This window comes from Phodopus roborovskii, unplaced genomic scaffold (genome assembly GCF_943737965.1).
Source record: "Phodopus roborovskii unplaced genomic scaffold, PHOROB, whole genome shotgun sequence".
Taxonomy (NCBI): domain Eukaryota; kingdom Metazoa; phylum Chordata; class Mammalia; order Rodentia; family Cricetidae; genus Phodopus; species Phodopus roborovskii.
In genome coordinates this window covers 25,646,243-25,673,201 of record NW_026125391.1, presented here as the reverse complement: position 1 = coordinate 25,673,201, position 26,959 = coordinate 25,646,243, and the positions used below count along the sequence as shown (strand labels likewise).

General features: G+C 36.2%; 1 protein-coding gene across 39 annotated transcripts in view; it reads left to right on the top strand.

The window, feature by feature from the left end:
* Positions 1 to 26,959, top strand: part of Nrxn1 (neurexin 1) — a 1,037,700-nt gene that overhangs the window by 878,999 nt on the left and 131,742 nt on the right. The gene's annotated exons all lie outside the window — the stretch shown is intronic.

The following is a 26,959-nucleotide window of genomic DNA, read 5'->3' as shown; positions in this document are numbered from 1 at the left end:
TTCTTAGAAAGAGTCCAATAAGATAACATTTTTGTACTGATCCTCTGTCAATTGCTATTTGAAGCTGAATATAAGTTGAGCTCATTAAAGGAATCAAGTATATCTTGAAACATTTAATGAATATAATTTTGATAGATTTTGCCAATTTTTCCATGATATCTACTTCTTAGGAACCAACCGATATAAAACAAGATTCATTATCACTACAACTATGAAATTTTGCTAAGTAAAGTACACCTTATATTATAACCTAAAAATTCCATTTTCTGACAGGATTCCTATTAAGCTTCCTCTTTTATCTTCAAGTTTTCCATGTGTATTTTATTTAACAATTTAAATTCTTAGTATGATAAAGGGTTGTTAGGATTCAAGTCATGATTTACTTACATGAAATCAGAGACTTGCCTTGTCATGACTTTGAACAAAGTAGGGGAAGATGATGACAAATTGTGTGTAGCAGTTTTTCTCTAGAGATTTCAGTTGATCATCTGATTACAAACAATGAGTTGATGGATATCAGTTTGTCCCTACCATATAAATGCCTGAAGACCTGGCTCGATGTGGTGACTCATGCCTACAATGTCAGCATTCAGGAGGCCAAAGCGCACTTCCTTACTCTATGACTTAGAAATAATTGTATATTAAATATCATGTTATGACTAGTATATTCTGGTCAAGAGATGGCATAGCATAATATGATTAAAATTTCCTTCACTATTGAGAGGACCTAGGTGAAGTACAAGTTAAGTGTGTAACTATCTTTGGTTATAGACATTGTATAGATCAGTGTTTCTAAACCTTCTAAGAGATTCTATCTGTAAAGAAACTCTGATGAAGCAGATCACAGTATCTTTAGAAAAAGATATATATATATATATATATATATATATATATATATATATATATTTGTATTACACATTCTTAATTGTGTATATGACTTTTCAAACTTGCCGCTCAACCTCAACAAATGGACCTTGAGTATATTTACCTAGGAACTGGCACCTTTGCTCTAGATGATCTTTATAGATGCTAATATTTTAGAGGACAATTTGAATGTGCCCTCAGTGGAATGTAGCCACCTGTTATTTACCTTCTATTAACAACATTTTAGCCAATTACTTTACCTTATTGGGACATCCTTTATTCACATAGATTTATATTCCTTTCTTGTAAAAAGACCAACATGTGTTAATTTTAGAATAAAATCCCTTTAAAAATAAAAAGAGTAATGACTCTGTTCTTCTAGTCCAAGAAGTTGTGTGCTGATATGTGTAATATAAAGTAAAATAATTACCTTACAACTTCCTGATGTAATTCAATTCATTGGCATTCTTGATATTACAAACACTCACGCACGCACACACACACACACACACACACACACACACACAATCATGATCTCAGTATAATCTTACCATATTTAGTTTCTATTGCTGTGATAAAACTCTATGACCTAAAGCAACTTGTGCAAGAAAGGGCCTATTTTGTATTACAGTTCTATATCACAGTTTATCACTGAAGGAAGTCAGAGCTGGAATTCAAGGCAGGAAACTGAAGGCAGAAATTGGAACAGAAGCCATGGAGGTGTGCTGAAAACAGTCTTCCTCCTCTGGGCTTGTTCACCCTGCTAACTTGTAGCCACCAGCTCAGAGGTGGCACTGCTCATACTAAGCTGATCCCTCTCACAGCCATCATCAGTCAAAAAAAATAACCACAGGTTTGCTCACAGTCCAGTCTGTTGGAGGCATTTTCCAAATTAAGACTCCTTCTTCTCAAATGCCTCAGCTTTTTAACAAATTGACATAAAATCAGGCAGCACAAATGCTGATCAGTATTTTCAGAACGTACAAATTTTTGAATGACGAAGGGAGGCAGATCTGAAGGGAATGAGACATTGGAGGTGAATGCACTGGAAGTTGTAAATTAGATTCTAGAACAAAACACACTGGTTAACCAGTTGTAAAGCATGGCTTGTGAGAATGATTAGTAGGTTAAAAGCACTTGCTATACTACCTTGTGACTGGTGGACTGGTGGCTATCCCACCCTAGATGCAGGGCTTACACCTGTAATCCCAGCCTCCTGCATTCTGACCATGACAGGGCAGGAAACCATAGGAGAATTGGGAGGGAGCTTGAACATGCTGCGCAGCAACTAATAGCAAGAGAGAACTTGCCTCAAAAATAGGATAGAAAGAGAGAACAGACTCCTCCTAAAAAGTTGTCTTCTTGTCACCACATGCATATTGACACTCTCTCACACACTATACCCACAATAAACAAATACAAATAAATCCTAGTAAAACATACTATGCCATGTACTGTAATTAACAGCTGATGTTAATATACATTTGTTGGGTTTGAGATTTGCCAAACATAATCTTAAATTTGGGCAGTGAATGAAAAGCACATCAAACTCTGATTACTTATCACTTACAACTTTCTATTAAGTTAAAAGTTTAGAGATGTTTTCCACCTAAAAATATATTTTGCCCACTTGTCTTTATAATACATTTCCAGAAAGATATTTTAAATGGTAAAACTTCATCTCTTTACCAAAGTAATAAATCATATGTATCTGTTTCAAATAATTTATATAGGCACATGAACATTGCTATTAGAAAAGTATTACTGTAGAATATAAGCTCAATTCTGTAATAATCCAAAGGTGTCACCTAATCTAATATTATAGACTTTTCTTAATTAAGTCAGAGTGGCACCATATATGTGCAAAGCTTTTGAAGTATGAAGCCTCTAAATAGGCTAAGTATTAAAATTAAATTTTGATGATGAATATCTTATGTCAAATTTAGCCTCATGGATACAGTAGTTTTCAGAGGCAGACTTTCATTTTATGCATTTTAAAGTCTATTTTGTTTTTAGCATTGTAATTTTGCCTTCATTCAATAACAGCTGAATATCCCCAACCTTGGGAATCTGTGACTTAACTTTCCTCATGCTAACTTTTATTGAAGTAATTTGTCATCTTGAGCACATTATCTCTACTGGTGGCCAAGAGATTTAAAGTGGCCATTGAGAATCCAGGACAGAGGAGACTGAGCATAGTCCATCCAGAAAATCACCATGTGAATTTGCAATGCGCAATTTCTGCTAGAATTATGAAATATAAAACTAGGCAGAACAGGGGACCATTTAGCCTCATTTTTCTAGATAATGGCAACTAATTGATAACACACCATCATAGTTCTTCAGGGTCACCTTTGCTGGTATCTTAAAACTCTAAGGAGAGCCTTGAGTCCTCTTATTTATTATTTTTATTGCTCAGGGTGTCAGAAGATTTGGACAAGAGTACATTTTGTGATTAGAGGAGAAACAAAAAAAATGAAGCTTTTAAAAATGCACAGGTGTCTTAGCTGAAATGGGGGACAGAATGGTACAATTAGAGGATGCCTGTGTTTTATGGAAATGAAGTTGACATAGAAGGTTAAGTCCAATAAGTTGATTCAAAACAATAATAATACTGTTATACTGGTGTTGTGTGTAGAGGGAACAGAGCTCACCCCAAATCATAGACATTTTTAGAATACTTTAAATCTTCACCTAATACAGAACCTAGGTTCTACAACAGTGAGTTGGAAAGGTGATTCATGGGTGACTCTCTATGTTAGGCATTTTTCTTCACATTGTGCATTACAATGTAGGAATGATGACTTAAATTAATTCATTAACACACACAGAATTATTACATAGCAAAATTATTAGAATTCCATTTTGATTTAAAAAGTAAGGCTTATGCCTTATTAAGCCATATTGTAGTCCATTATTGAAGGATTCCAGGACAGAAACTCAAACAGGGCAGGAACCTGGAGGCAGAAGTACTACTTGCTGGCTTGCTACTCATGGCTTGCTCAGCCCATTTTCCATAGAACCCAGTACTTCCAGCCCAAGGATGGCACCACCCACCAATCACTAATTAAGAAATACCCTACAGGCCTGTCTACAGCACTATCTTATGAAGACATTTCCTTAATAGAGGTTTCCTACTCTCAGATGATATTAGCTTATGTCAAGTTGACATAAAACTATCCAGTACAATGCCCAAGAGTAATACACTGGATCTTGAGGGGGTTGATTCCAGTCTTCCTGAGGAACCACCACACTGATTTCTGTAGTGACTGTATAAATTTGCACTTCTACCACAACCACTCCAGCACAAGCTGTCAGGTTTTATTGATCTTAGCCATTCTGATGTGTGTACCATGAAATCTTAAAGTAGTTTTGACTTGTGTTTACTTGATGGCTAAGGATGTTGAACATTTCTTTAAGTGTTTCTCAGCTACTTGAGTTTCCTCTTTTGAAAATTCTCTGATTAGTTCTGTAAAATGTTGTTTTAACTGGATTGTTTTCTTGATATCTAGTTTTTTTTCTTTTTTATAATTTTGGATATTAGTCCTCTATCAAATGTGTAGGTTGTTAAAAAAAATCTTTTCTCATTCTGTAGGTTGATACTTAGTCTGAATGATAATGTCCTTTGCCATGCAGAAGCTCTTTAATTTCATTATATCACATTTATTAATTGCTGATCTATTGCTTTTGCTAATGTAGTGGTATTGTGTTCAGTAAGCCTTTTTCTGTGCCAATGAGTTCAAGGCTATTCCCCACTTTGTCTTCTATCAGGTTCAGTGTATCTATTCTATGATAAGGTCTTTGATATATTTGGAGATGAGTTTCTACAGGATAAGTATGGATTTATCTGGATTCTTCTACATGCAGTTTGACCAGCTGCATTTATTGAAGATGCTATATTTTTTTTACAATGTGTATTTCTGACTCTTTTATCATCAAAAATCAAGTGTCCATAGATGTGTGGATTTATGTGTATGTCTTCAATTTAATCCCCACTTATCAATATGTCAATATGTTTATTTTATATTAATTAGCATGCTGTTTTTATAATGATACCTCTCTAATAAGCTTGAAATTGGGGATGGTGATATCAGTTCCGTTCTTTTATTATTCAGGATTGTTTTAGCTATACTGTGGTCTTTTTATGTTTTCACATAAAGCTAAAAATTATGTTTTATAATTGGCAAGAGTTGTGTTGGGATCTCAATGGGGATTGTATTAAATCTGTAGATAGCTTTTGGTAGGATAGCTATTTTTATTTTATTAACCCTACTAATCCATAAGCATGGGAAATGTTTCCATCTTCTCAATTCTTCTTTCATTTCTTTATTAAGTCGTACAGCTTTTATCATCCAAGTCTTCCACTTGCATGGTTAGAGCAGCCTCAAGATAGTGCCCATAATTTGAGGCAATTTTAAAAAAGTATTATTTCCTTAATTTCTTTCTCAGTTCATCTGCCATCTGAATATAGGAGTTATACTGATTTATGTGTTTTGATGTTATATACAGCTACCTTGCTGAAAGTATTTATCAGTTGTAGGAGTTTCCTAATGGTTTTGGAGTCACATATATATCATATCATCTCAAATTAAAGATACATTGACTTTTTTCTTTCAAGTTTGTATCCTCTTGAGTTCTTTCTATTGTTTTATTGTTCTAGCTAAGACTTGTACTATATTGAGTAGATATGGAGAGTATAGACAACCTTGTCTTGTTTCTGATTTTAGTGGAACACTTTGAGTTTCTTTCCATTTAAGTTTATGTTTCCTATGGGCTTGCCTTCATTATTTTGAGGTATGTCCTGTGTATCCTTAATCTCTCTCCAATACCATATTTTTATTTTTAATAAAGTTGTGTTGCAGTGTGTCACAGACATTTTATTCATCAAATGAGATCATCTGATTGTTTTGTTTTCGAGTTTGTTTATATGGTATATTATATATGTTGATCCATCCCTGCATCACTGGAATGAAGCCTACTTGATTGTGGTGGATGGTATTTTTGAACTATTCTTGGATTTGTCTTGAAAATATTTAATTGGGAATTTTTGCTCTTATATTGATAAGGGAAATTGGTCTGTAATTTGCCTTAAGTTTTCATTTGGTTTGGTTGTGACATCATAAAATGATTTGGCCAATGTTACTCTTATTTCTCTTTTGTGAACTAATATGAGGACTTGGGAATTAACTCTTTGTTGCAGGATATTGGATCATACTGTATGAACTTGTGTCACTATTTTATTTCACCTGCTTAAGGCCCCTTCTTATTCGTTTAATAAAGAGGTGAATGGTCAATAGTTAGGTAGAAGAGGATAGGTAAGACTTCTGGGGAGAGAGAGGAACTCAGAGAAAGGATATGGCACAGAGGATTTCACTAGCCAGAAGCAGAGGAAGTCGGATGTATAGTGTGGAGGAAAGATAACAAGCCACATGGCAGAACATAGATTACTATAAATATGTTAATTTAAGTTATAAGAGCTAGTTGGAAACAAGCCTAAGCTAAGACCAAGCTTTCATACTCAATAAAAAGCATATCATTACTTGGGAGCTGGCAGCCCAATAAAAGTCTGACTACATTTAGGGTCCAAAGTGGAGGCACATGTATCCATGTGCTGAGCAGAGCAGCAAAAGTAACCTATAGATGCCCAGAAGGACTTTGCAATATTTTTCTGTAGCCATGCCTGCATACAGTCAGGTCTAGAGTGAGAGATCCTTTGAACAGGTTCAGTATGCTTGGGAAAATATGTGCTTAGGTGCTGAAGAAAAAAAGAAAATGAGTAAAGGAAGTCATAGAAAAAATAGTTTGAAAATATAAAGTATTTAAGGAGAGAGTAAAGTAATATAATAATAAGAAGCCACATAAGGATGGGAAATATCATAACACAGGATGTTTGGAACCTATATAGTACTTTATTAGCATTCAGTTTTTAAATGCTAATGAACAGAAAACAAAAGCTCCTGAGAGACATTAGATAGAGGGGAAAACTACTAAAATAAACCAGCATATATACTTTATGGATATCCATGCAGCCAGCTGTCTCTGTCATTTCTACAGATATGGAAGTTGCTTGCTCTGAACTTCCTGTTTACTCAGGTAATACTTGATCCTTCCCAGGTTTCTGATGGAGTTAAAGACTAGATCATTATAGTCTTACCATTTTCATTGTTACCAACTTCAAATAAGAAACTCATAAAAGAGTTGTAAATTGTATAAAGGATTAGAGACATAAAAGCCTTGGTTTTTTTAGAGTCTAAAAAGGTATTTTTAGGATGGTAATAAACATTACAAAAGAAAGTTGTTTAGGTATAAAACTATGAACTCACCAAGATAGGATAGATAATAAATTACTTTCTCCAAATTAGCTAAATACAAATGGAATGTACATTGTGAATGTAATTCATACCTGATAATTGTTCTTGTTGTATCTATTTCTACTATGTTGCAGTTAAGCTTTCCTTTTCATTTAGAAGAGAAAAAGGAGCCCTGGGGGGGGAGGGTTGCAAGATATTTGATCACACTGTGTGAAGATATATCACTATTTTACCAAATACTTTCTGATTGGTTTCCTAAAGAGATGAACAGCAAATAGCTAGGTAGTAGAGGGGAGGGGGAACTTCTGAGTAGAGAGAGGAACAGGGAAGGAATCTGGGACAGGAGATCTTGCCACTCAGAAGCAGAGGAAGTTGGGAATACTGTATGGAGGAGAGGTAACAAGCCATTTGGTAGAAAGTAGATTAATACAAATCAGTTACTTTGCTAGTTGGGAATAATCCTAAAATAAGGCCAAGGTTTCATACTTAGTAAAAAGTTTCCATGTCATTATTTGGGATATGTCATTCCAAAGAAAGTCTGACTACAAATCTTCTTTCAAATTATGGTAAAATTCTGTGCTAAAATCATCTGGCCCTAGGCTTTTTTTTGGTTGAAAGACTTTTATTGAAGTGGTTTCTATTTCAGTAGGGGTTGAGGTCTTTTTACATTGCTTATTTGATCTTGACTTGACTTTGGTAAGTGGTATGTATAAAGAAAATTATTGGTTCCCTTTAGATTTTCCATTTGGTAGAGTTCAGATTTTTAAAGTATGTCCTTATGATTCTCTGAATTTTCATGGTGTCTGTTGTTACTTCCATCTTTTCATTTGCAATTGAGTTAATTTGGATCTTCTCGCTCTCCATTTTTGTTTAGTTTTAGTTAATTTAGATATGGGTTTGTCAGTATTAGTGATTTTCTCAAAGAACTAACATTTGTTTCTTTGACTCTCTTTACTATATTTTGCTATTGTTATTTCTGTTTTATTGATTTTATTCCTGATTTTTATTATTTCTTTCTATTTCTTTGGTGTCTACTTTCTTCTTTTGTTCTGGAGCTTTCAGGTGTGCCACTAAGTTGCGACTAGTATTATATCTCTTAAAAATAATTATATTATAGGCACTTAGTTCTTTGTATTTGCCTTTATGAACCACCTCCATTGTGTCTTATAAGTTTTGGTAAGTTGTATATGTAATTTCATTCAATTCTAGGAAGATTTTAAGTTCTTTCTTAATTTTTGTGTTCATTCATTTCTTCTTTCAGCAAAAAATTATTCACTTTCCATGAGTTTGTAAGCTTTCTGTTATTTCTGTTGTTAATAACCTGTTTTAATATGTGGTGACCAGATAAAATGCAAATTGTTATTTTAATTTTGTTGTGTCTGTTGAGAGTTGCTTTGTTTCCTAATACATGATCAGTTTTGGAGAAAGTTCCATGAAGTACTGATGAGAAGGTATTTCTTTTTTATTTGTGTGAAATGTTCTGTGAATATTTGTTAGGTCCATTTGTTTGTTTGTTTTAATCATTCTTTGTGGATTTCACATTATGTATCCACTTATCTCTCATTGCCTTCCTTCTTCCTGTGAGATCTCTCCCACTAAAAAAATAAAATAAAACAAAACCCAAAACAGCAAACATCAATAAAATAATAATAATAATAATAATAATAATAATAATAATAATAATAATATTCCTGGTACGGAAGCTAAAGTGTATCCAAAGTGTGTCCCATAGTATACTCTTTAGTCCATAAACCTTTACTTGTGTTTATTGCAATGGTTTAATGCCTCTCCTTTCTGCTATACTATCGATAGTGTGCTCTCACTGGGGCTCCTCTTGGATATACTATTGTTGCCTTGTGTTCTGGAGATCCTGTAGCTCTGGATCTGCAGATTTGGCCCCTCTATATGCTTCAGCAGTTCATAGATGAGGTGGGTATTGGGGTGAGTTACCTCATAGTCCTGAATCTGGGTGGTAGCTGGATTGTTTTCAGTTAGCTTTAGAATATCTCTGTCTAGTTTTTGTCTGGATTACCTGTCTCTTTGTGAGAGAGGGATATTGAAGTCTCCCACTATGAATATGTGAAAGTTGATATATGATTAAAGCTATAGTGGTATTTTTTATGAACTTAAATACCATCTGTTTGGTGTATAGACTTTTAAGATTTGCAGTACCATCTCAGTGGATTTTCCATTAGTGGGTATGTGTGTCTTTTTCTATCTCTTCTGATTAGTTTTGGTTTGAAGAATATTTTGACAGACATTAAAATGGCTGTACCTGCCTTTTCCTTTGCTCCATTTACTTAGAATCTCTTCTTCCATCCTTTTACTGTGAGATGATATCTATCCTCGATATTAAGATGTGGTTTTTATGATACAACAGAAAGATAGATCTTTTATTCACATCCATTCTGTTTTTCTTTTAATTAAAGAACTCAAATCACTGATGCTGAGAAATATCAAGGAGTGATATTTGCTGTTTCCTATTATTTTCTTGTTGTTTTCATTATTATTGTGGATGTTAGGTCTTATTTTTTATTTCTCTCTCTCTCTGTGTATATGTGTGTGTGTGTGTGTGTGTGTGTGTGTGTGTGTGTGTGTGTGTGTGTGTGTTGTCTTTTTGTTTCGATGGCTTAGGATTATATATTCTTGGTGTTATCTTGAGTGTACTTAAACTCTTTAGGTTGGCGTGTTTCTTCTAGCCACTTTCATATGGCTGGATTGTGGATAGATATTGTTTAAATTTGGTTTTTTTTTTTTCCACATGACATTTCTTATTTTCTCCATCTGCATTTATTGAAAGTTTTGCTGGGTATAGTAGTCTGGCCTGGTATCTGTGGTCTCTTAGAATCTGTAGACAATCTATCCAGGCCCTTCTGGCTTTTAATGTTTACATTTGACAAGTCAGGTGTTATTCTAGTAGGTCTGGCTTTATGTGTTATGTGGCATTTTTCTCTTGTAACTTTTAATAATCTTTCTGCATTTTGTATGCTGAATGTATCGATATGTTTTAAGGGGACTGTATTTTCTTGTTTAGTCAGATTATTTGTTTTTCTGCTCACTTCTTGTAAATTGATAAGTATCTCCTTCTTTAGGGTATGGGAATTTTTTTCTACAATGATGTTGAAAATATTTTCTGTGCATTTGACTTGAATTTCTTCTTCTTTTATTTCAATTTCTATTATTTTTAGATATGTCTTTTCATAGTGTCCAAGACTGCCTGGAAGATTTGTGCCAGAATAGTTTTTAGATTTAATTTTTTTTTCTTTTTGACAAAAGTATCCATTGTCTTCATTGCTGCAATTCTCTCTTACATCTCCTCTGTTAGTGAGGTTTGCCACTGCGATTCCTGTTCAAGATCCTGAGTTCTTAACTTCCATCTATTCTCAGTTTGAGTTTTTTTTTATTAATTTAATTTCCACTTTCAGGTATTGAATTGCTTTATTTCTTTCCTTCCATGGTTTGTGTTTTCAAAGGATTCATTTCCTCTTTAAGGATCTCTTTGTCTTATGCTTTAGCTATGTTGCAACACACAGGGCCTGCTGTGGTATTTCCAGGGCTCTAGTAGAGACTCTTTGTCCTGCCTGTTATTTACTGTGCTTTTACACTGGTGTTTAGGCATCTGGGTTTGGGAAAATTGCAATTGCTGGTTCTGATATCTGGTCCTGTCTTTGTTGGGTGGTTCTCACTTTGGTTTCTATTACCTTCTATGATTTGTTGGAGGAAGTGGGTGACTGTGTGTTATTAAGTAGGAAATTCTTTGAGGATCTTGAAAGTAATTGACCCCCATAAGCTCATAGGGAGTAGCACTATTAGGAGGTGTGGGGATTCAGGACAAAATGTTTTTTTAGATTTTGGGAACTGACACATAGGAATGTGGATGGTAGTAGGGATAGTGCTGAATGGGTCCACTGGAGGAAGGAAAGTAGAGTATTCTACAAAGATCCACTTAGTCCTTGGGAACAGGGGTGAAGATTGAGGAGAGTCTAGCAGTTGGTCTTCCACAGAGCTGGGAATAAGACCAGGAGATAGTACGTCTAGGACTGGAGTGAGAGCTAAAGATCTACAATTACCCTACCTGAGAAGTCTACAAAGCAGATTTTGGGCTGTTAGGAAATGCTTGATGAATTTGGGAACTTGGGATAAAGCATTGAGTGGGAGAAAGGAAGTTTAGAGAGAAAAAAATCTGTGGTGATACACTGGATGGTGGCTGGTGTGGGAAGGAAAGTCTACAGCAGATAGTGTGCTACAAAGCTGGGAAGAAGATTGGAGGATGGGATTTGGAAGAGAGGAGGGAGAGGTAGAGATCCATAATTACCCTGCCTACTTTCTAAGCTGGAATAGCCTGTGCATTTCCAGGAAGTGTGTCTGCTGGAGTTGAATTGGAGCTTTATTCTTTTAATATGGCAGTTGTAGTACCAATTATAGAATGGTCAGGACCCCATTGCTTGGGTTTTGATCACAGTTCAGGTATTAATTACTTTACTTTGTCATACCTATCTATGAACATAATAATAATACATATTATTTTTGTTTGTTTGAATTTAATAGTTATTATTTTTAACTATTATTTTAAACAATTTATAATTGGCTAAAACCAAGGACATAGCAAATACAAGACCAAACCACTTCCACATTTTTAAATAAAATACAGGCATGGCGCTGGAGTGATAACTGAGATTTCTACATTTTGCAGAGGGAAACAATAACTGCATTGAGAAACTGGGTTTGGCTTCAGTATATATGAGACCTCATCGCCCACCTCCATGGAGATACAATTACTCCAAAAAGACCAAACCTCCTCTTACCAAGCCACACCTCCTAATAGAGCCACTCCCTGTGGCTTATGGAGGTCAATTACATTCAAACTACAACAGTTATTATGGATTAATATCTAACTGTGCCTAATATAAATCAAAATTTGCCCTAAGTATGTGTGGATAAATAAAATCATATCATCATATACACATTAGGGACTCAGTAGTTTAAGGCATCTACTAAGGGTTAGGAACATACTGTCTAAGGATAAATGTGACTACTGTATTTTACTCTGGAAACAAATTTCACTTGTCTTAGCTGTCAGAAATGAGGTCACATACACAGAGATAAATGCTTCCTAGCACTTCAAAGTGTTGCTCCTGACCCCAGCAAACAAGTAATTGCTGTAGATCTTCCATCTCAAAAGCTATTCAGAGACAGCATCCTAGAGAAGTGTCACTAGGAAGGGTACAATTTTAAGTGAGTGACACAGAAAAATATGTTTAGAAAATACTTAAATAAAGGAGTTGGTAAATAATGATTTAGGCTACCTTCATGGAAGAGCAAAGCATGAGCTGGACATTGGAGAGTCATTTGGAATTTAACGAACGAGCATTATAGAGATCGTAGTAGCAGGTGGGCAGAGCACAGTACAGAGTGTCTATCTTTAACATTTTTTAAAATGCATGCTTTTCTTAAATATCCATTTGATTCTCAATTCTCAGTGTTATGATAAAGTGTGAGGGGAACCTTGGAAGATTCCACTACAGGCAAAGGTAGCCAGAAGTTTTATTAGAAAAGGAAAGGGGGAATGAGGAAAGAGGTGAAGAGACACAGAGACAGAGATGACAGAAGACAATGGCAACAGGAAAAGTTGTTTCTGCCCCAGGGGAACATCAGGAAAGAGAATAGAGCAGAAAGAGAGCTTAAGTGTGTGGGGTCTTTCTTTTAAAGGTGTCCTTTTCACCTGCTTGCAGACCAGTAGTCATGGAAACCTGGGCTGACCAGGGTACTGCCTGAGTGCATTCTGCCAGGTGACAGGGGCAGGCCAGCATAATGCCTGAAGCCTTACACTCAATGTACCAAGAGACTCACTACTGTGCCTCTTCATTGACTTTATGTGTTAAGATCCACATTGTGCAATTAGATCCTACCATAGGTCCAAAATCCTCGGATGTTGCTTAAGGTTTATGCAGCCAAGTGTTGTGACCTGATTCCTTGTTGTCTTCCTATCTGTTAGACCTGGGGGAAAAGGGCGGGGCGTTTGGGGGGAGGACACCAAAGAACGTTGTTTTTATCCTACTGGATTTGAGGTATATATGGGAGGAAGCATACATTAGGGAGGTTATTTTATAATTCGAAATCCCATTTTCTCTATTACTAAGGATAAAGATGAGAACTGAAAGTGACATGAAGTAGACAGGAAAGGTGACATCTAACACTTGAATAAGGGGCTGTCAACTCCAGAAAGGAGAAATGGCTAAGTTTTAAGAATGCTTTTTGTAATACAGTTCTTTGTTAGGAGGCAAATCTAGTGAGTTTTTATAACAAAGCCTAGTCATTAGAGTCATAGGACCATTAGTGACATATATACTGTGCCAAGAAAGAAGTTTTGGAGATACCAAGGTAGATGTAGGATTATCATATTGTTTTCCTCTTCAAGTGCTTTGAGTGCTCAGAAGTTAGGTATATTTTGACTCTGAGACGATGATATGAACAATGAACAATACTCAGATAATGATTGTGATGTGTGCCATATTTTAAAATGTCACTAGTATATATTAAACTGTTCATAATCCATCCTTACTGATGAGCAGATTTTAGTTTTATTTCTAAAGAAAAAAATCATCTTTCAGATCCCAAGTAACTGTTTTCTTGTTTGCTTATTGTTTATTCCTACTTCCTTAAATCATCTTTCCCTCTTGCATTTCTGGTTTATGTTGTTTCTTTTCCAATGATCTCATGTGTAAAAATATTTCTTGTTATCACAACAAAGCAAGCAGCCACAGAAACCAATAATGGACTTTATATCCCATTATTTTTTACCTGTACTGCATTTATGCTAGTCATGTAAGAGTTTTGTGGTAAACTTTCACATTTGTAATAGAAAACTTACGTGTCTGCTCATTGTTTGTGTTGGACTTGTCATGTCAATCACCTGCTTTGACTTACTGACCAGACCTAAAAGGCATTAAACTGCCAGATAAATGTAATGATGAATGAAAACAGGCATGTATTACAAGTCTCTAGTCCTGGGTGTGTACCTATTTAGAAAGCTAACTTTGGAGGACAACATGGGCAATGTATCAATACCTCCTGAGAAGACCAAACAAAACAAAACAAAATGTGTGGGGAGCAAGGCCTCATTGAAAGCACACTTCCCTAACATACATGAGGACTTAAGTTCAATCCCAGGTACCACATAAAATACAATAGCAACATGGTTTTAAATATTGCTGTATTTAATCAAACCAAAGCAAGAAGGCCTATTGCATTCATCCATGAATTATGATGGTGTTATTTTGTAGTTTTATAGTTCATTTAGAAAAAGGAAGACTCAGTGGACTCAGTTTTATGAAATTACATACCTCAACTCCATGAGCTTATTGTTCTTTGTTTCTTCTAAATCTATAGACCTGAGAGACCAATCAATCTAGATTATCACACATTTGAGAGGGAGTAGACAAGGCTTTATCAAAGGTCTTCACATTTCTCAGAGTCCATGATTCTATATAATCTATAAATAATAAGTGCCATCTATATTTAATAGCACATGGGAGAAACTGTTAAGAAATGGCCCCTTGAGCTTCACAAGAACTGTGTCTTAGTTTAAAACATCGTGTAATAAAATAACTCCATATTATTGGTATGATAAGCCTTGGACAGATTTAGTGGTATGCCCATGAGGGCATTATTCTGCTTTTTTTCTTTAATGGTATCAATTGTCTCTGGTTATCTTTCACCCTTTATTTTAAGTATTAAAAAAAATACCACCTAAAGAAAAGCACTCTGTTTAAAGGGAATTTGTCATTTTCGCAAGAAGTGCTACTTATACTATACTGCTCAACTAAATTATTTTGAGAATGAAAATGTTTTAAAAGCCAACTGTACTTGATACTGTATCATGCTGTGATACCTTAGCTTAGTTATCAAATACAAACTGTTTCTTAAAACATGAGGCACCATAGAATTTTGCTTTAAAATGTTGGCTGGTCTACAAAAGACTAGTCAAATAAAATACTTGGTCAGATATCTTGCAGAAACAGGAACTGACTGTGCTACTGTTTTTTAGTCCAGGTTCCCAGCTTCCTCACATTTACTTTTAACAAATAAAAGTAGGACAAAAAGCAAAATATCTGTTGTAATTTGGCATGAGTCCCAGTTAATGTCATCAGTACTGTATACACTATTTTTCTCCATCTTTGTCTATTTCATCATTGTTGCATTTCTCCTATGAGAGAATGTGGTCTCTTTCTACTCTAAAGAAATTATTACTATTTCAAGCTTTGTTGATTTCCAATTTTTTTCACCCAAACTCAAGTTGAATATATTTACTAATAATTGGTGGAAAGTCACTGTCAAATTATATTCCGGGATTGAATTCTGCATTGAAGTCTTATTGTTGACTCACTTCTGCTCTTCCACTGCACTGAGGAGAGAAGCCATAATGATTGAAGTTGCTATAGTGATTCAGAAGGATTTATGGCAGGGTTTAGAATGAATATAAAACAATATCAGAAGCCTGGATCAAGAAGAGACTAGGAGCATGAAATGGGTTTGTTAGTGTTTGCAGAGCTAAGTTTCGCTTTTTAAGCAAGGTGTGTGAGAACAGAGGTTTGTGGAAGAGACAAGTGTCTTAGAAGGTGCACTCTATTGATGTGTTTAGTAACTGATTCAAAATATTCTACGTATTTAGAGATACATGTGTGTGTACATATGTGAACATATAACAACAATTAAAGAAGAGGCCACAAATCTGAAAGAGAATAATTGTAACAGGGTACATGGGAGGATTTGGAGAGAGAAAAGGGATGGGGTAAATGATGTAATTACACTTAATCAAATAATTGTTCAAAGATATCACATAAAAACTATCATATTCATGAAAGTACTCTGGTTCATGGAAGGGATAAAAAACAAACACCTTACTTTTATAGAACTTTCAGTTAATTGGAAAAAAACATTAATTCAATATACAATGTGAAGAATAGGCTAGAGGATTTCAGAAAGCATGTCTTAGACTAAGGTAGGCAATAACACATTAGTGCCGGGGTGACTTGGACCACAGCCTGGAAGATGGAGTTAAAAGGACACTAGTGTTGAAAATGATGGGTGAATTCATCCAGAGTAGGAAATCTCCAGGAACAACAAAGCAGATCAGAACACAAAGGCAGGATTATGGTTAGCTCCATTCTCTCAATCATCTTTTTAAGTAAAATAGACACCCAAATGTAGTTTGAAATCTGCTTGCATAGATGGATAGGTAGAAGAGGTGAAATTCCATATAAACCTTAGAAGGCATAAGTGATTTTGGAAAGTTCAAGACTTTTTTTGGTCACCAGCAACTGGTGCATCGGGCATCCATCCATTTGCTGCACTTTCATTATCCCTGATAAGTGTCATAGTGGCCGTCACCCTGTTGCTGCTTTCATGAGCTGTGTACCTGTCAGGACCTGGTATGTCTTGAGTCCAGATTTCACTTGCCATCATTATTCAGAGGTAACTCAAAAGACATCAGAGATAGCATCAAAGATAAGCTCAACAGGGCTGAAGTCTTGACTAGAAGATAGTCTTTCCGATTCAGCAATAAAATTGCTTACTTGCTAATTTGCATAAATACTTTGTAAACCCTCCAAAACTAATTGTAATTATTTACTACTATTGTTTTTGGTGCTTATTTATACAAACTTCTTTAGGTGGAATGTGAGGATAGAAATCAGAATTAGCAAACAGGCAAGGCTTTGGGCCTTGGGATTTGCTTCTAGAATTTTGAAAATCTACACAATAAGCATTTTCTGATTTCACAGAATTACCAAATTGAAGAAACCATAAGCATGTTTCTGTAAGAGAATCTTCACCTCATTTAATCATCAGTGTATGTAAGGCTTTGTTTTACACAGTGCTGTCTTGATTGTTTTATGCTGAAATGTGGTATATAAATTGGAAAACTATTGGCAAACATTTAAATGGAACTACTCTCATCTATGCGAGTACAGCTACAAGCAGCTGCAGATGAAACTGAGGGGGAATCTGAGAAATGCCACAGAATAAGAGATAGTTTCCTTTGTAAAAATTCCTCTATGTACACAATGGAACCACACATGCCAGCACATATATACTTATGTAATGCAAAAACCTGTAGATTTTAGACTTCCTTTTGTAGTTGATGCCAACTACTACATCTTTGGTGGTGGATCCCATGATTTGCCACAAACCAGAAGTGAACACAATGTGATTTTAATATAAAGTCAATAATTTAAATAAATATGATATTGAGATTAGCATAGTTCTTTGCCCTTTCATATGAACATACCAGATGCCAGTATTCGTTATGACATCTTGACACAGATTTATCATTGTTCTCTGAACTGAAGATCTCAAACAGAACTCATTTATAAAGTATATTAGCAATTAACAATAACATGCTATTGTGGCTTAATACCAGGACTTGTGAGTAAGCTTATACAATGATCTGGAAATGATATATAATTTCTGAATCATTTGTTAAGTATGGTATAACATAGTACCATAGACTGTGGCTTAAACAGTAGCTCTTCGTTTTTCACTATTTTGTAGGTAGAGGCCTCCAGCCTCAGCTGTCTGCAAGGCTGCTTTATTCTGAGGTGTGTTTCTTCAGTTCACAGCTGATCTTTCTTCTGTGTGTGAACATCCCTCCTGTTTCCTCATGTGTCCAACTCTTATAAGATGAATAGTCACTAGATAGGGCCCCTTAAAAGGGACTGTTTAGATTAGTTACTTCTTACTTGTGTGTTTGATTTAAAAGACTAGCAATTCAAGGCTATATTTTACAGATTTGTTTTGTTGTTGTTGTTTTAATTTATGTATATGCATGTTTTGGCCACATGTAGGTATGTGAACCTTGTATATTAGCTGCAAAGGTCCAAAGAGTGCATCAGATTCCTTGTAACTACAATGACAGATAGCTGTGAGCCAACAAGTGCTTGGTGGGGACCAAACCCAGGTCTTCTGTAAGAGTGACAAGTGCAGTTAGCTGTGGAGATCCAAACACAATCGAATTCTGATGTACTGGGACATAAAGGCTTTACCAAATGAGTGTCAGGACACCACCGTTGACATGATAATTGTCTCTAAATACTTGGTGCATGCTTGGAGAAGCATTTATTTGCACTCAAGTGCATGTTTAGAAACAGTGTTCATTAGCTTAGTCATGTGAATTCAAACTTCATCCATGTATAAGGTCAATAGAGCCTAACAATTGATGTGTTGACTTGCAAGAGAGTAAGAAGTGTGTGTGTGTGTGTGTGTGTGTGTGTGTGTGTGTGTGTGTGTGTGTGTGCGTGCGTGCGTGTAGCAGGAAAAAAAGAAAAGCTTGAAACATCAAATGGATCAACAAGTGTAATATCTTAATTATGAAGGTCCCCACAGATGACAGCTAGAATTCTTAATAAAAATGTCAAAGAACTGTAAGATGGTTTTAGAAAGAGGAAAAGAGGAGCATGCCAAGTCAATGACTCCGGTGCCTTCTAAAGGTATGACCAAGTAAGAAATAATTTTGTTTTTTATGGTAATGGTGCTAAGTTTAGTTTCCCCGCAAGAAGCCAAAATACCAATACTAAGATGGCCAAAGTCTTGTGTTTATGGCTTTACTACTAACTACAGAAAGTCTTTAAGGCCACTTGTGAACATCCTGCTCACCAACCCCATTCTGTATATCAAGGGCTGCTTTCCTTCAGGTCACAGTGTCTGGTTCCCTTTAAATATCTATGTCCTTTGCTGCCACTGCCTTATGGGATGGAGGCTAACATTTCAATATGCTATTTGAAGAAGAGTTCTCTGAAACCTCAATAGACAAATTAAAATAACCCTTCCATACCTCCCTGAAGCACAGACTATTCTCAGGGGCAGCTTTTGCCACCATGTTTCTGGGCTGAATGAACCATGCTTCTTACCATTCCATCTTCTCTTGGGACTCATGTATTCAAGGCTTCTTCGTTTGATGTGCCCTGCACCAATGAAGAACATCTTTTCTCTTTCCTATATTGGCTGTCTTCCGGGTTTACCTATCCACAAACCTCCGAGATGAAGAAAATTCTGTGATTTTGATATATCACTGAAGGTTTGTAGACATAACCAGTAATGAGTTCAACAATCATGTCCTTATTCATCCTAGGAAATAACTATCAACTTGCTATTTTATCCTTAGTAACACCTAACTTAAATCCTTTTTGGGGGATCTGATAGTGAAAACTACTTTGCACAAACTATACATTCCTTGACATTACACACAATAAACTATGCCAATTATAACACCATCAAAAAATGGCAGCTACATGCTAGGCACTTCATAAGGAGGCCCACATACTTACATCTATATCCGTATAAGCATCTACTTTACACATGAGAAAACTGAAGCTCTAATGCATACAGACAGGGTTGGAAGCCCAATTGTCATCTATCAGGTGTTTCCTCTCCACACTTTTGGCAATTACAGCCTGTTTAGTTCATATAATGGTATAGTTCATATAATGGTACTTGTATGGATATGATTTCAGGGCTCACTGCTCAGTAATGGATAATTAATCAGGAAACATTATTTCTCCTTCCATCAATGTTCCTTCATTACCTGTATCTTATTGAGAGTTGAGACTTCAGGATATTTTCCCCTTCCTTTATTTGTATTATAATTGGTGCCATCCTTGTTCAGGTTGTGTTTAGGCAGTTGTATTGATGCGACTCCAAAGGTGGAGCTTCTCTGACTATTTTAGGAAACGCATACTCTTGTCACACCAAACTTCTTGTTCCTCTACCTCTGCTTCAGTTACTTTTTGATTACTACAATTAAATAACCATGAGCAAGGCAACTTATAAAAGCAATCATATAATGCTGAGTGAGCTTACCGTTTCAGAGGGTGAGTCCATGACCATTATGGTGATAAGCAAGGTAGCTGAGAGTCAATCCTGATTTTGGAGTAGTATCTAAGAGCTTACACATTTATCCACAAGCATGACAATGGGGGGTGGAGAAAGAAGGAGGAAGAGAGGGAGAAGGAAGGAGGGAAGGAGGAAGAGAGAATCAGACAGAGGCAGAGCTGACAATAAGGCTATACTCCTAATAATGATCAATTTCACCTGTGGGGATCATATATTTCAAGGTGTCACAGTCTCTTACAATCTTTTCATTAGGCTGTAGGTGCAGGAATTGTGTTGTGAATGTATCCTTTGGAACTGGACCCCACAGCATTTCTTGTTCTATTTTGCTCCATTTGTGAGTATAAGGATGAATATTTAGAATGTAGTCAGAGATTTTGTAAAGTGGTGGTTGTAGCTTCTTCTCCAAGATCCATGAGTTTTCTAGCTTTGGAAGTTAACTAGATTTCCAGGTGTGACTTTCCTCTTGGTAGTTGAGTCTTAAGTTCATTAGAGAGTTGTTGGTTATAGCCAAGATATATATATATATATATATATATATATATATATATATATATATATATATATATAGTACCCATGGAGTTATGGTGCCATGCTTGTTGCTGGTTGGTGAGAAATGATTTTGGAATTTTTTAAAATTTATTTTTGTTTATTTACTTCAAGCTGTCCAATATAAAATTATTTTTTTTCTACTTTTAAATCTTTTTTATATTAATTTATTTATTTTTTATTTTACATGTCGATCCCAGTTCCCTCTCCCTCCCTCCCTCTCACTTACCCTCTCTGCACCCTCACATGCACCCTGACTACCCTCCCCTCCCATCCCCCCACCCCAATTTGACATGTAGGGCAATGCCATCCAGGTGAGGTCATGTAAATCTGTCAAGTCATTTGAACTAGGGACTAGGACTTCTCTCCTGTCTCTAGGTTAAGGCAGTATCCCTCCATGGGGGATGTGTCCTCAAGGTCCTTTTGTGCATCAGCAATACATCCTGGTTCCACAGTCTGAGCCCCCAGCCTATAATTCACACCACCAGAGGAACTAGGATACAAGGTGTATTCTAAGAGATTCATATAAAGTCCCTCACAGAAGGGGGAAGGAATAAGTCCCCCAGAGCACATGGAAAGTGGGGGGGGGGACAGTGAGTAGAGAGAGAGAGAAGTAGGAGAAAGAGAAGGGAGGAGAGGAAAGCACGTGTGACTAGGAAGATTGAGTTAGGGTAGAAATAGGAGAGAGAGAGAGAGAGAGAGAGAGAGAGAGAGAGAGAGAGAGAGAGAGAGAGAGAACATAAAAGAGGGAGCCATTATTGGTTTGAAAAGAAAACTGAACCTAAAGAAAGGTCTAGAAACTTACAAGACTGCCGCCAACTAACAATTTGAGCAACAGTAGAAAGGCTACCATAAATGCCTTTCCCAGATAGTGAGATCAACAACTAACTTATCCACTATCATGGAGCCCTCATCTAGTACCTGTTGGAAACAGAAGCAAACACCCATACCTAAACACTGAGTAGAACTAGAATCCAGATGCAGAGGGAAAGGACGAGACCAGGTTGCAGAAAAACATAGAGACAGCTGACCTAACAAGGAGGAGCTAACAGGCCCCCAGACGGATAGCTGGGAATCCAGCATGGGACTAATTTTGGAATTTATAACTTAAACTTCACAGTGTTTGTATACAAAATTTTAAAAAATATCTTATTGGGAGATTTTTGCCCTTTATCACAACCCCAGAGAAACTAGGTAAAAAGGGAGACCGTAAGAAGGACACACATGAGGGCCCTAGGAAGTTAAAATATTTAAGATCTCCTGGGTAAACTTGGAGCAGATAGAAGGGAGGGGATGGGGGAAGAAAACATGAGGGACTTATGTTGGAGGAGGGATGGAGGGGAAGAACAATGAAAGAGATATCTTCATAGAGGGAGCCATTATAGGGTTTGGGAGAAACCGTGGCGATAGAGAAATCTGCAGGAATTCACAAAAATTACCCTAGCTAAGACTTAGCAATAGTAGAGAGAGTGCCTGAAGTGGCCTTACCCAATAATCAGATTGTTAACTACCCTAATTTTCATCATAGAACCTACATTCAGTAGCTGATGGACGCAGATGCAGTGACCCATAGCTAAGCATTGGGCTGAGCTCCTTGAGTTCAATTGAAGAGAGGAAGAAGGAATCATATGAATAAGCGGAAGGGGGTCAAACCATGATGGGAAAAATCACACAGACAGCTGACCCGAGCTAGTGGGAGCATGGACTATGGACTGACAGCTGGGGACCTGAATGGGATCACACTAGGCCCTCTGAATGTGGGTGACAGTTATTTGGTTTAATCTGTGTGGGGCTGACACTGGGTTCAGGACCTATCTATCCTGCATGCATGAAATGATTTTTTGAAGCCCATTCCCTACGGTGGGATACCTTATTCAGCCTTGATACAGTGAGGAGGGTCTTGGTGCTAACTCAATTTGATATGCCCGATTTGTTGACTCTCCAAGGAAGGCACTAACTGGAGGGTAGGAAGAGGGAAAGTGGGGTGGTCTGGAGAAGGCAAGGGAGGGGTAACGAGTTGGTATGTAAAATGAAAAAAATTAAATATAAAAGGAAAAACATTAAATAAAATTGAAAGTGGATGGCAGCACTACAATTTCTTGCTCTTCATTAATCGAAGACATGTTACTATTTGGGCATAGTTGACAAATCTCATCTCATCAACTGAGATAAAAATCTGCATTCCTATCACAAGGAAAAGATATAAATGTGAGTCCATTGAAAGGGGGATTAGAATTTCCAGCCAAAAAGGCTCATTTTTCTCCTCTGAGAGATGTCAGTGTCACACTCAACTGTATCACCTCATACATGAGGTACTCTCTGCTTTCTTCCCCCTGAGAACAATATGAGTGTTCAGAAAAGCAGGAAAATATCATCGTGAGAGATATAGAAACTCCAGCTTCACCATTCTCTGGGTCTTTATAAGTGAAATTCGGAGAAGAGGCCTCAGAGAATATGTTTCTATTAAGTTCTTATTGGGGTGGATAAGCTTGGTTGTTATGACATTCTGGTTTAGAGAGCAGGCAAGCTTTTCATGTCTAGAATATGGCAGAATGCCATCCACAAGAATATGGGCTGCTTCCATTTGCTTTATTCTGGCCATCACTGTGTCTGCTGGTGGCCATTCTGTTCTTGTAGCTATTAAATCTCTTTTCTGTCTCGCACTATACACAGCTAGCACAAAGGACCTCTTTAGCATGTGTTACAACATAGTATATGACTTTTAATGCATCAGGGTAAGTTTACATGAGATTATCTGCTTGTCTCTGCTGCTTTCTTTTTTTGCTGCTGGTGTTTTGATATGATACCCTGTCTCTTTGCATTGGGAAACAAATGTATGAATGCTTAGGGAAGAAATTATTCCACACAGACAGAGAAAATGCACAAGGCTGTCTTTATTTCTAATTAATCCAATGGGACAATATCTGAACAAAAATGCTTAGAGTGTACACAGCTAGTAGGAACAAGTTATTCTACAAATTTGTACATAAAGGAAAACTGGATATCTCAACAGTGCTCTCTATTGGAAGGAAGAGTATGAAGAGGGAAAGTTCTAATGCCAGTTAGTGTTGTAGAATATTATTTTAAGATGGGTTACATTTGTTTATGTTGTGGAATATTTGCTTAAATGATGCAAAGATGTGTTGCATTCCCTTAGGTTGCATTTTTTTAACTCTGTGAAACTGTATTACTATGCCTGTCTAAAACACCTGATTGGTTGAATGAAAAGATGAATGGCCAATAGCTAGGCAAGAGAAAGAGGATAGGTGTGGCTGGCAGACAGAGAGAACAAGCAGGAAGGGAAATCTGAGAGTAAAGAGGAGCAAGAACAAGAAAAAGAGAATGCTAGGGGTTAGTCACACAGCCACACAGCCAGCTACAGAATAATAGTAAAAGAAAGATATACAGATGTAAGAGAAAGTTAAAAACCCAGAGGCAAAAGTTAGATGGGATAATTTAACTTAAGAAAATCTGGATACAAATAAGCCAAGCTAAGGCCAAGCATTTATAAGAAAGAATAAGCCTCCATGTGTGATTTATTTGGAAGCTTGGTGGAATACCCCCTGCCCAAAGAGCAAAGAATAAAAACAACCAGCAACAAGTTAGGCATGCAGTCTTCGTAGATTCTTCTGCAGTCCTCTGCTCTACCAGCTGAGCTATCAAAAGGAGCTTGTAGATTCTTCTGTAAAGCACCAATGAACCTTGTAGTAGTCAGACTGTGGCCTTCTGTGACTACTTCACAGCCGTTTACAAGAAAGTCATCAGCAGGCGGCAGAAATGCCTGGGTTTGCTGTTTCACAGAGGCTTTTCAATGGCATTAGAAACATTAGTCAGGAACAGAGCCTTTCCCTTGTTGGTGTCTTCCCTGTGCATTAAGTGAGCAAACCAACAGGGACATCGGGACATATCAGTACTTTAAGAAACTGTATTTAATTGATAGAAGACTTTCATATGTTTTTATAGGCCAGCAGTGTGAGCAAAATTAAAATATATGTAAATTTGGCACTTATAAACCATTGTCATTTTAAAAATATTCTAGTAAATATGTATTATCTCTATATATTGCTTTTAAAACCTTGCCAGTTTGCATCATATTTCATTCAGTGTTTGCTATTGTGCATACTATCTGTGTCTAGTGACATAAATATTTAGTCAGTCATATCCCTAATTACTTTAGAGATCACATATTTTTGGAAAGTGTATTTATTTAAGAAATTTTTGTAATTTGAAGTTGTAAATATAAAGGAAATTATTAATTAAAAACCCTCTTCATTATTGATACATTTTTATCTAGTTATTATTTTGCTGAAATTTAGTTTGGGATCAAAGTGAAAACACTGTATTACAGCACAGCTTCTTACTTCTAATCCATCACTGTCTCTGAATTTCTGCATTTTGCATGGTGGCAAATTATATGCTTATGGCACACCATCTCTGGTCTGGAAGGTTGGTGTATAACAGTTGTTTTTGTTCATTGTATCCCCAAAGTGTATTTGTTCCTACAGTAAGATCCCTGTGCCACATACTTGATTCATTATGCGCAGAGTTCAGCCAATGCTAATGAACTGAGTTTGTAGAGCCAGGTTGCTAAGCTCACATTTAGATGGCTATCAAAAAAAAAAACAAAACAAAAGAAAAACTGAAACAAAACAGGGTTTATTTATATAATGTAGAGAAGAAAAAAATGAGTTGTCTTTTTTGGGAAATGAGGTATGTCTAGAAAGAATAGATGTTTCAGTTATTAAGCAATGTGATAACTGAACTCTAGAAATGGATAGAGAAGATTAGAATGATGTCAAAAGGAACAAGTATGAAGCTGAGATAAAATCAGATGTGATGTGTTTCAAAGTTTTGTCCCTCTTCCCAGCAAGAAATGGAGTGCATTGTCTTTTGATTCATAATTTAAACCCTCTTTCTTTTCCCAACTTTTCTCTGGAGTGGGTCAGTATGAAAAAAAGATAATAAATTTAGTCGTCATGAATGGGGCTTGTCTCCCAGGTTAGGTGTGAAGACAAGGAATTCTGGGAACACCTGATGCCTCAAGTGATTATGCATGGTAGAGTTTCCTTATAAAAAGGAGAATTTCATTTCTGCTCCTTGCTAGGTTTCAGCTGTAATATCTCTTTGAATACTTTACTATACCTCTGCTTCCACATACTAATCTATAAAATGGAAATAGTTATAATATGTTCCCTGTGACTCCACAAGGATTTTTGGAAGATTGTAGCTCTCATGTACCCAAGAGGATAATCTCACTCTAAACTTTATAGGCAGACACTTTATAGACAAGGCTATGACATATTTTATTATCTAAGAAAGTACTTTGAGATGATACTGAGCTTTTATGATTCAGGCTGGTAAAAAGCCAGTGCTGACATCCATAAATGTGAAATGGGATATCTTTGGAGTCATATACAACTAATTGTCCATGATACTATATAAGTCACATCATCTGTTAGAACCTCAGTTTTTCCATCTGTGGAATAAAAGGTTCTTATGATCTATGCTCATTGTCAGCATTGGCCTGCATAATCTGTATGTGAAAGTAGGACAATTCACAAAGCATAAAATCTATTTGATAATGCATTATTGCAAATTCTCTAAATCTATTTGATAATGCATTATTCTCTGATTTCTTAATGGCTTTCTACATTCTTTAATTCATATGTTGAAAATTGGTTTTTGTAGGTCTTTAGAGTTTGTCAGTTATGTGTCAGTGAGTGCTTGTAAGTCCAGAAAATATCTCAAGTCTCTGATTGCTGTCATGATGCAATTCATGATTTTTTCTGTCTTATGTTTTAGATTCCAATTGTGTTTTCATATTTTTCCTTGGTCTAAACTAGGCAATGCTGTTTATACACCATTAGTATATTTGTTGATAAACTTTAGAAACTAGTATCCCTTGGAACTCTGCATGCCATTTCATTTAAAGTCTGTATTCACTAAAATTAACTTTAGAAAAAGGAAGTCTCAGATATATATATATATATATATATATATATATATATATATATATAATTTCCACACTTTACCTGTGACCACAGTGAATTGGGAAATTGAATTATCATCAGAGAGTCTTTCTGACCAAATCAACCATTAGCTCTTTATACTATTAGAAATAGAAAATCTCAAGTGGAGTTAATTCTTGGCCAACATGGATTTTGCACAATACAAGGGCCCACTAGAGACTAGATAATGAATAAAACATAAAACACTTTATTTCAGAGTTTTACTTGCCGTATTCTTACTTCAATGACAAATAAGAGCAGACAGCTAAGTCCTAGTGCATGTGTATATTTGGTTAACACTACCATCTTCTTTATGAGTCATGGGGGTTGGGGGGGTGTTTG